The sequence below is a fragment of the Aotus nancymaae genome, unplaced genomic scaffold (genome assembly GCF_030222135.1).
Source record: "Aotus nancymaae isolate 86718 unplaced genomic scaffold, 86718_ANA_hifiasm-v0.15.2.pri h1tg000040l, whole genome shotgun sequence".
Lineage (NCBI taxonomy): Eukaryota > Metazoa > Chordata > Mammalia > Primates > Aotidae > Aotus > Aotus nancymaae.
In genome coordinates this window covers 94,560,792-94,568,740 of record NW_026988454.1, presented here as the reverse complement: position 1 = coordinate 94,568,740, position 7,949 = coordinate 94,560,792, and the positions used below count along the sequence as shown (strand labels likewise).

Below are 7,949 nucleotides of genomic sequence, written 5' to 3'. Positions count from 1 at the left end.
TATTTGCAGCTAGAATGATGCTTTCAGGGTGCAAATGTTATTGTATCTTAAAACTTTCTAAACTCTTCAGAAATTGTCTATTGATTTAAGAATGGAATTTTAAAAATCCCAATCATGGCTTACAAAGCCCTGCATGTTATGCCCCGAATTTAACTCTCCAGCCTCATTTTTTATTCTCTATTCCCTTACCTCAGCTATAGTCACACTGGTTTCTCACTTCTTCCTGATATGGTCTAAACCTATTCACATACACTGAGTATACTTCCTGCACTTTCCTCAAAGTGCATTCTTAAATCATTTATCTTTTCTGATTTTTATTACATATTCTGATTTTTCTGGTATATTTTTAAACTTCCCAAATTGTTTTATTATTTTGGTACTTTCTAGAACTGATTTTCTTCTTTTTAAAAAACTCAGTCTCCTTAGAGACTGTCAGAAATTACCAGTGCCAATTATATTGCAAGTCATCATGACAGGGTTTTGGGAAAGGTTTTCAATGAGCAATAATTGCACTTCAGGTAGACCTCAGTGGCTATGATGCTACTACTGTGCAAAGGTACAGCTGATTTTCTATAATTTTCAATACAAAATTGTAAAATTCTTAAGTAACATTACCTACTTCACAATATATATTCTATCTGATGTCTTCCTTCTTATTTAATTATATTGCTTAATATTTGCAGAACAATATTCAGTATAATGGAAGGAGCAGGCATCTCTCCTGATTTACTAATGTGTATCTAAACATTATACACACACATACACACACACACACACACACAAACACACACAGGGAGACAGAGAGAGAGAGAGAGAGAGAGAGAGAGAGAGAGGAGTTAACATGGCAAACTTGAGAGTGCCGTCTTTCGAAAGACCTGCTTGCAAGGTTGGCCCTTGGGTGGCATCTGGATCATGGTAGGATTCCCTGTTAAGAATAGCTTACTATGCCTAAACTGTGCAAACAATGTGGTTTATGCTGAACATCTTTCTATTTGAGGTTTTAGAAAATGCTAGGCAGACAGAGTCTGTGTGACCAGCTCCCAGTAAAAAGCTGGGGCACTGAGCTTTTAGTGAACATCCCTGGTAAACATTTCACTTGTGGTGTTATAACTCATTGCTGGAGGAATTAAGCTCATCCTGTGTGACTCCACTGGAAGAGTAACCTGGATTTCATCCCATGCACTTTTTTCCTTTGCTAGTCTTATTTTATATCCTTTCACCGTAATAAATCATAGCTGTGAGCATGTACAACTTATATGCCAAGTCCTGTGAGTTCTCCTAAACACTCAAAATTAGAGTGGTCTTGGAGACTCCAAACACACACAATACTTGCATATATACACATATATACATTCACACACATATATACATATGTATTATTATGTTAAAGGAGCACTTGCCATTAAAATATTCATTAGATTCTATCAGTGATTTTTTCTCATCTGTTGATATGATTGTGTCGTTTTTCTCCTTTAACTTATTAATATATACTTTATAAATCGATATCATCAAGTTATTCTTGTTTCCTGATGCTCTCTCTTCTTGACTTCTGTGACACTGCTGTGCACTTGATTATATCCCTCCCTCTTTGAAGGCTATTTCCATCTCCTTCCTGCATGAGTTTCTCTTTTTTTCTTTTTCTGTCCTTTAGATATGTTTGTGCCTTGCCCTCAGCTCTTTTTTTCTCATTTTTTAATTATAAAGATTATAATTAAAAATTATAATTTAATTCTCAGATGCTCTTATGCATATTTATTATTTGAAGTATGGCCCGTGTGCATATGACATATCAAACTCTGTCTCCAGCAGCTCTGATCCCTTCTTGTATTTCAGATGCATAGATTGAATTTCCTCCTGGGCATCACCCCTAGATGTCTCATTCACACTACAAACTCAATGTATTTAAAATTGAACTCATTATCTTTCCCTCACTTACTTCTTTGTTTTCAATCTCAGTTAATTACACTAAGCTATAAAATTGGGCTTTATCCTTGACTCCTTTCCCTCACTCATCCCACACAAATTATCATTCTCCAAGTTCAGTTGATTCTAAACATCTTTCAAGTTCGTGGAGTTTGCTCCCCCTCCACTTGTACTAGCCCTAGTATGGGCTCCTTCAACTTTGCTGCTATTATTAACAAAGTCTCCCACTGGGCTTCTGACTCCAGGCTGCCCATCAGCCAGTACATTATCTACATTGCATTTATGGATTTTTATAGGTTGCAAATTTGATTACCTCTGTCTCCTGCCCAAACTTTTCATAGTTCTCCATTGCTACTCAGAAGAGTTAACAGTTTTTACTCTGGCTTATAGAATTCTTCATATCCCTTACCATATTAAATTACAACCCCTTAAAAACACACAACCTCAAATAGCCACACTAAACTATTTTCTGTAGAAAAATTACCTGGACATGCTCTTCTGCTGTTTCTCCAGGTTTGAGTTGGGATCTCTTTCAAGATGCTCTCCTATCATGCACACATATATATTGTAGCACCATGAACATGGATTTCAGTTGCCTTTATTCTCTAAGCTATAAGAGCTGTGAGAGCAAGGACCATGCGTGCCACTGTTGCCACCTTATGTTGAGTGTTCAATATGTACGTGTTGAGTGAGTGAGTGAATGATGACACCATAAATGTCGTTTTGATTCCTGCTTTATTTTTTTTTTTTTTTTTTTTTTTGAGACGGAGTTTCGCTCTTGATACCCAGGCTGGAGCGCAATGGCGCGATCTCGGCTCACCGCAATCTCCGCCTCCTGGGTTCAGGCAATTCTCCTGCCTCAGCCTCCTGAGTAGCTGGGATTACAGGCACGCGCCACCGTGCCCAGCTAATTTTTTGTATTAGTAGAGACGGGGTTTCACCATGTTGACCAGGATGGTCTCGATCTCTTGACCTCGTGATCCACCCGCCTCGGCCTCCCAAAGTGCTGGGATTACAGGCTTGAGCCACCGCGCCCGGCCGATTCCTGCTTTATTTAACATCACCATCAATGTGCCTAGCTCCCCACAGGCCTTTCAGAGAGAAACAACTCTTTACTTAACCCAAGCTGAAAGGCAATGGTAAACAGCCATCTCTGGAAACCTATGGGCATGTGTGTTAGCCTTCCTATTGGCAGAAGGAGGATTAATGGAATGGCTTTCGGAGAGAGAGAGATATAGAGTAGACAGATTAGCAGCTTCCAAAAGTCTCCCAATTCCTGATGGCTTTTTTATTCCTTGCTAGTTTTACTTCATGTGTATCCTTATGGAAAAATTCTCACTTACTTGAGATAACTTGAGTGGAACTAATTAAAAAAAGAGAAAATTAAAACAATAAGTGTTTTTCTCATGCCATTTAAAGTTCTATAAAACCCCTTTAATAGCTGAATATATTCAATATGAATTAATGACTAACACTTTATTGCTATTTATTCAAAGTTTTTCTTTATTATAAATATATCATATACATTTTTGTACTTAAAAATCCTTATGCACATTTAAAACTATTTCTTTAGTGTATAGTCTTAAAATGGTGTTCTAGATGAAATATGACATTTTTGAAAAGGCTATTGGTAAATATGGTCAAATTCTATAAATTCCTTTCTGGAAATTTTCTCCTAATTAATCTTCCACTAAAATGGGTTTACTTTTTAAGTTTTTTTCTGCAATTAAAAGAGATAAACCCTTTGTCAAGCTGGCTACTCAAACTCAGTGACAGTGTTTTTTTAACCTCTCAACCCACCTTCTGCTTCTTTCCCATCTCACAAACACGGTGTGAGACAAAGATCAGGCAAGATAAGGGTTTAGGCACAACTTGACAAAAGGTCAGGCAAAACAAGGGTATTAGGCATGACTTGTGAAAGCTACAGGCACAGGATAGCTAGCTGACTTCTGGTATGGTAATAACAATATTGGAGTTACTATTTCTATTCCTACTTGCTTTTGGCACAAATGACAGCCAGTTCTGCAAATGCTAAAGCTGTTTTTCACTGCCAACATATTTTACTAATGATCACTGCAAAAATGCCAGCTGCAGCTACAGAGGGAAGTATTTTTCTGATTTTCCTGACTTTAGGAACAGAGAGAAGAAACAATACTAAACGAATGTTGGAAGCCAGTTAGGTAGAAGTCCTTCCTTCTCTGGTTCCGTATCTTCTGCCCAAAGCTGTCACACTGCATTGCTAGGGATAAAATTCCCCATTTGCCCTCTACCCAGGTTTTTCTGCTTAGACTAAGGATTGCATCCTCATTACAATCAGAAATGGGTGGATCTGATCATTATATTCATAGGAAAATAGGAGAAAAGTGCCAGTTCTCCTTCTCCTACACTACTCAGCTCACTAACATCTTTTGAAATTTCTGAAAGGTTTGCAAGGGGAATTGGTGCTTCAAATAGTCTTCATTTAGTTTCCTCTGATCTCTGGACTGATCAGGACCACACTGAGGAAGCACAAATGCTGCTTGGAAATAATAGCCAAAACCAGACTCAACCAGTGGCAAGGAAACTACCTCTCTGAGAAGAGTTCTGGGAATGGGAGTGGGCAGGTTAATTGCACTCCACAATTCCCAAGGCCACCTGGCCATGGCATTCACATTTATTTCAGCCGTGGCCCTGTCAGGTTGATTACATAGTTAAAACCAAAACTGTTTTGCATAGGTTTTCTGGAGCAGCTCAGCTGCTTAGCTACTAGCAAGCACTAATGACCTGGAATCATAGTGACAGGAGAGTCTCAGGCCCCAGTCCTCTCCTGTGAGCTCCTGCCAATGTCTGTTTTTCTTCAAAAGAGCAACTAGAAAATAGGAAATTTGTCTTAATTTTGTCTTTTCTATACATTTTGTCTTTAATAATAAAATGTGTATAGTGCTAGAGGGCTTACTCTGTGTTAGAAACCCTGTGTACATGATCTTCAGTTCTTACAACCCTGCTAGATATTTTGGTTTCCATTTTGAAGGTGAGCAAACCAAGGTTCAGAGAATTTAGAGAATTTCCCAAAGCTACACAGCTAAAGCAGCTAAAGCCAAGATTTGATTCCAGTCTGCCTGATGACATGACTTGAGCTTGTCTTCCCAGAAGACACTTCCCACAGTCTTCATTAGTAGCTTCGTTGAGAGCAGTGGGTATATCTTGTCCAGTATTAGTGACCAACATGATAGAAAGAAGCACAGATAACAGTGGTTTAGGCTAAGAATGGCAGCTAAATACATTAGTGTTGGGAAAAAGTTACAGTATTTACTTTTCGCTAGAGATTTTAGCATAAAGGCAGTTAACTATACATAAAGCTGACTATTAAAACTTCACAGTAAAAATCTAAACTGTTCCACTTTCCTATTGGCCCAGTGGCTCTAACTTCTCTCTTGTTCTTCCAGTCCACACTAGCAAGGATCGAGGGTGCGCCTCAGGCTATGTAACTCAGATCTTGTCACTCCTTCACTTACAAACCTTCAGTCATTTCCTGTTGCCTTAAAGATTAATTCCAAACTCCATAAAAGAGCAAATTAAGTTCTTAACTTTTACTACTCCTCCATTTTCTTCTCCAACCCCTCTTATTCTACCCATACTAAATTATCTGAAGTTCCTTGAGCAAATTCTCTTTGTCTGTCTCTGAATCACTGTATATGCCATTGTTTCTGGCAATAGTGTCTTCACTCACTAAATTCACTCCTCATCCCACTTCTCTCCTCCAAAACTCAGTCATTCAGAGTGAAATACTGTCAGAAGCACTCCCTGACTACTTATTCTCAGGACCTAGATTGAACCCCTGGTGTTTCAGCAACACAATAAGGATAAGTGTGGGAATTATCTTTAAAAATGTATGATATCTTAAGGTGGCAAATTTGTTTTTCTAATATTTGTGTAAAGTGTATGTATATATTTATATAATACATATTTGTATGACAGAGTGCAATCTTATAGGATGTTAGATGAATAAGATTTGGATAGCAGACAGAAGGGAGAAGGAATTCCTGATAGAGAAAAAAAAGAAAAGGAATAGTGGAAGGAATTAAATAATGTTTCTAACCATAGGGAGGAGACCAGTGAAGATTTCAAAAGTTGACTAAAAAGTGATTTTTAAATAGTTCATAAAGAGGGTAAAAAAAGAAGGGAGAAAATAAGATCAAAGATTTCTAGCTTTGGTTATTAGTGCCCATTATAGAATGACAGGTGTTGACTCTAAAGTAAAGATGGTGATTTTGTATTTAGAAACATGGAATAACCAGCCGGGCGCGGTGGCTCACGCCTGTAATCTAAACGCTTTGGGAGGCCAAGGCGGATGAATCACAAGGTCAAGAGACCATCCTGGCCAACATGGTAAAATCCTGTCTCTACTAAAAACACAAAAATTAGCTGTGTATGGTGACATGCACCTGCAGTCTCAGCTACTCCAGAGGCTGAGGCAGAAGAATCTCTTGAACCCTGGAAGCCAAGGTTATAGTGAGCCAAGATTGCGCCACTGCACTCTAGCTGGTGACAAAGCAAGACTCTGTCTCAAAAAAAAAAAAAAGAAACATGGAATACCTTTAAATTTTATAATTAAATGAGATGAATTTCAGTACATGTGAATTAGATCTCAATAAAGGTTTCATTTAAAAAAATGAGCTTAGTCATGTAGTACTTTTAAAAACTTTAAAATATTTACCTGAAATTATATATTAATATGAAGGCTAGCTCTACCTGAGTATACCTAACTTGAACTCCTTTTAATAGTCCCTTTTCTACATCTAATCTCTCCACTTTAGAAAAAAGGTGTGGGCTATTGAAAACCTTAAATTATACAAGGAAACATTAAATAATACAAAAATATGTTTATATTTATGAAACAATTACTACTATTCTTTCTAATATTTTATAGTAACATGAAAGCATTATGAATTTGAAATACCTCTTCTTTATCTAATATCTTCAGATTTTCAAATTAACAGGAAACTAGTCATAAAAATCCTGAACAATATATATATTTTATCTATTTTTAAAACCATTAGGAATCTGTTAAGTCAATATTCACTTTCATTATTTCAAATTTTCATTTAAGAACTTTGAATGTCCCTCTTTGGCAAGGATAGAGTATTGTAAGTTTACCAATATATGAACAATAAACAGATGTTATAAAAAATAGTACATCTTTCCCAAATTAGTAGGTAAATAATTCTTGCATCATTAAAAAGTCTTGTTCTGAAGTGATTCTGTTTGTCATGATCATAATCACATTGGTAGTTTATAACAACCAAAACAAGCCTATTGTGTTGTTCTTGATATGTTTATTACAGAAGACCTGTAGGTTTTTATTTTTGCTATTGTTAATTTGTTTCATTATCTATGATATGAAAATAAGGAGGAGCTATGAGACTGCAATAATTGGGTTTAGTCTGTAGTTTGCTTTGTTGCCATAGACTATCTTTGAGATGTCAGGCGGGACCATTTTTTGTTGCCTTATCTTTACTGCCTCCATCTTTATTGGCCTAGTCTGTAACTAGTCTGGTATTTTGTTTATTCATCTTATTGTTGAAGTCCTTGGACTGAAGCCCGGCTCTAAACTGAAGCCAATTTGATAGGGAATCCACACACTTTAACTCTTACAAAGCTGTTCTGAGAGGGTGGATCTTTTTGAGACATGGTTTCTTGTTCCATCACTTCCAATGGCAGATTCTACCTTCCAGTGGATTAGTTTACCTGTTAAGATACTGACTTCTGATACAACAATCATGAACCTCATAAACGTTATCCTATGTTTTATTAACTAGGGATCCCAGAAAAACAGAAAAAAAAATAGAATATATACAGACAGATAGTTGAGAGAGAGTTTATTAGGTGAAGTGGCTCACATAATTTTGGAGGCCAAGAAGTCCCATGACATGCCATTTGCAAGCTGAAGAACAAAAGAAGGTGGTAGGGTGGCTGGGTCCACATTTCAAGCCATAAGAACCAGAGGAGCTGATGGTGTAATTCTCAGCTTGAGACCGATAGCCTGA

General features: G+C 37.1%; 1 non-coding gene across 1 annotated transcript; it reads right to left on the bottom strand.

The window, feature by feature from the left end:
* Window positions 1-417: 417 nt before the first annotated feature.
* On the bottom strand, window positions 418-558 carry LOC135268458 (U4 spliceosomal RNA). The gene has a single exon (XR_010336781.1). It is a non-coding gene; the product is annotated as a U4 spliceosomal RNA (small nuclear RNA).
* Window positions 559-7,949: the final 7,391 nt, after the last annotated feature.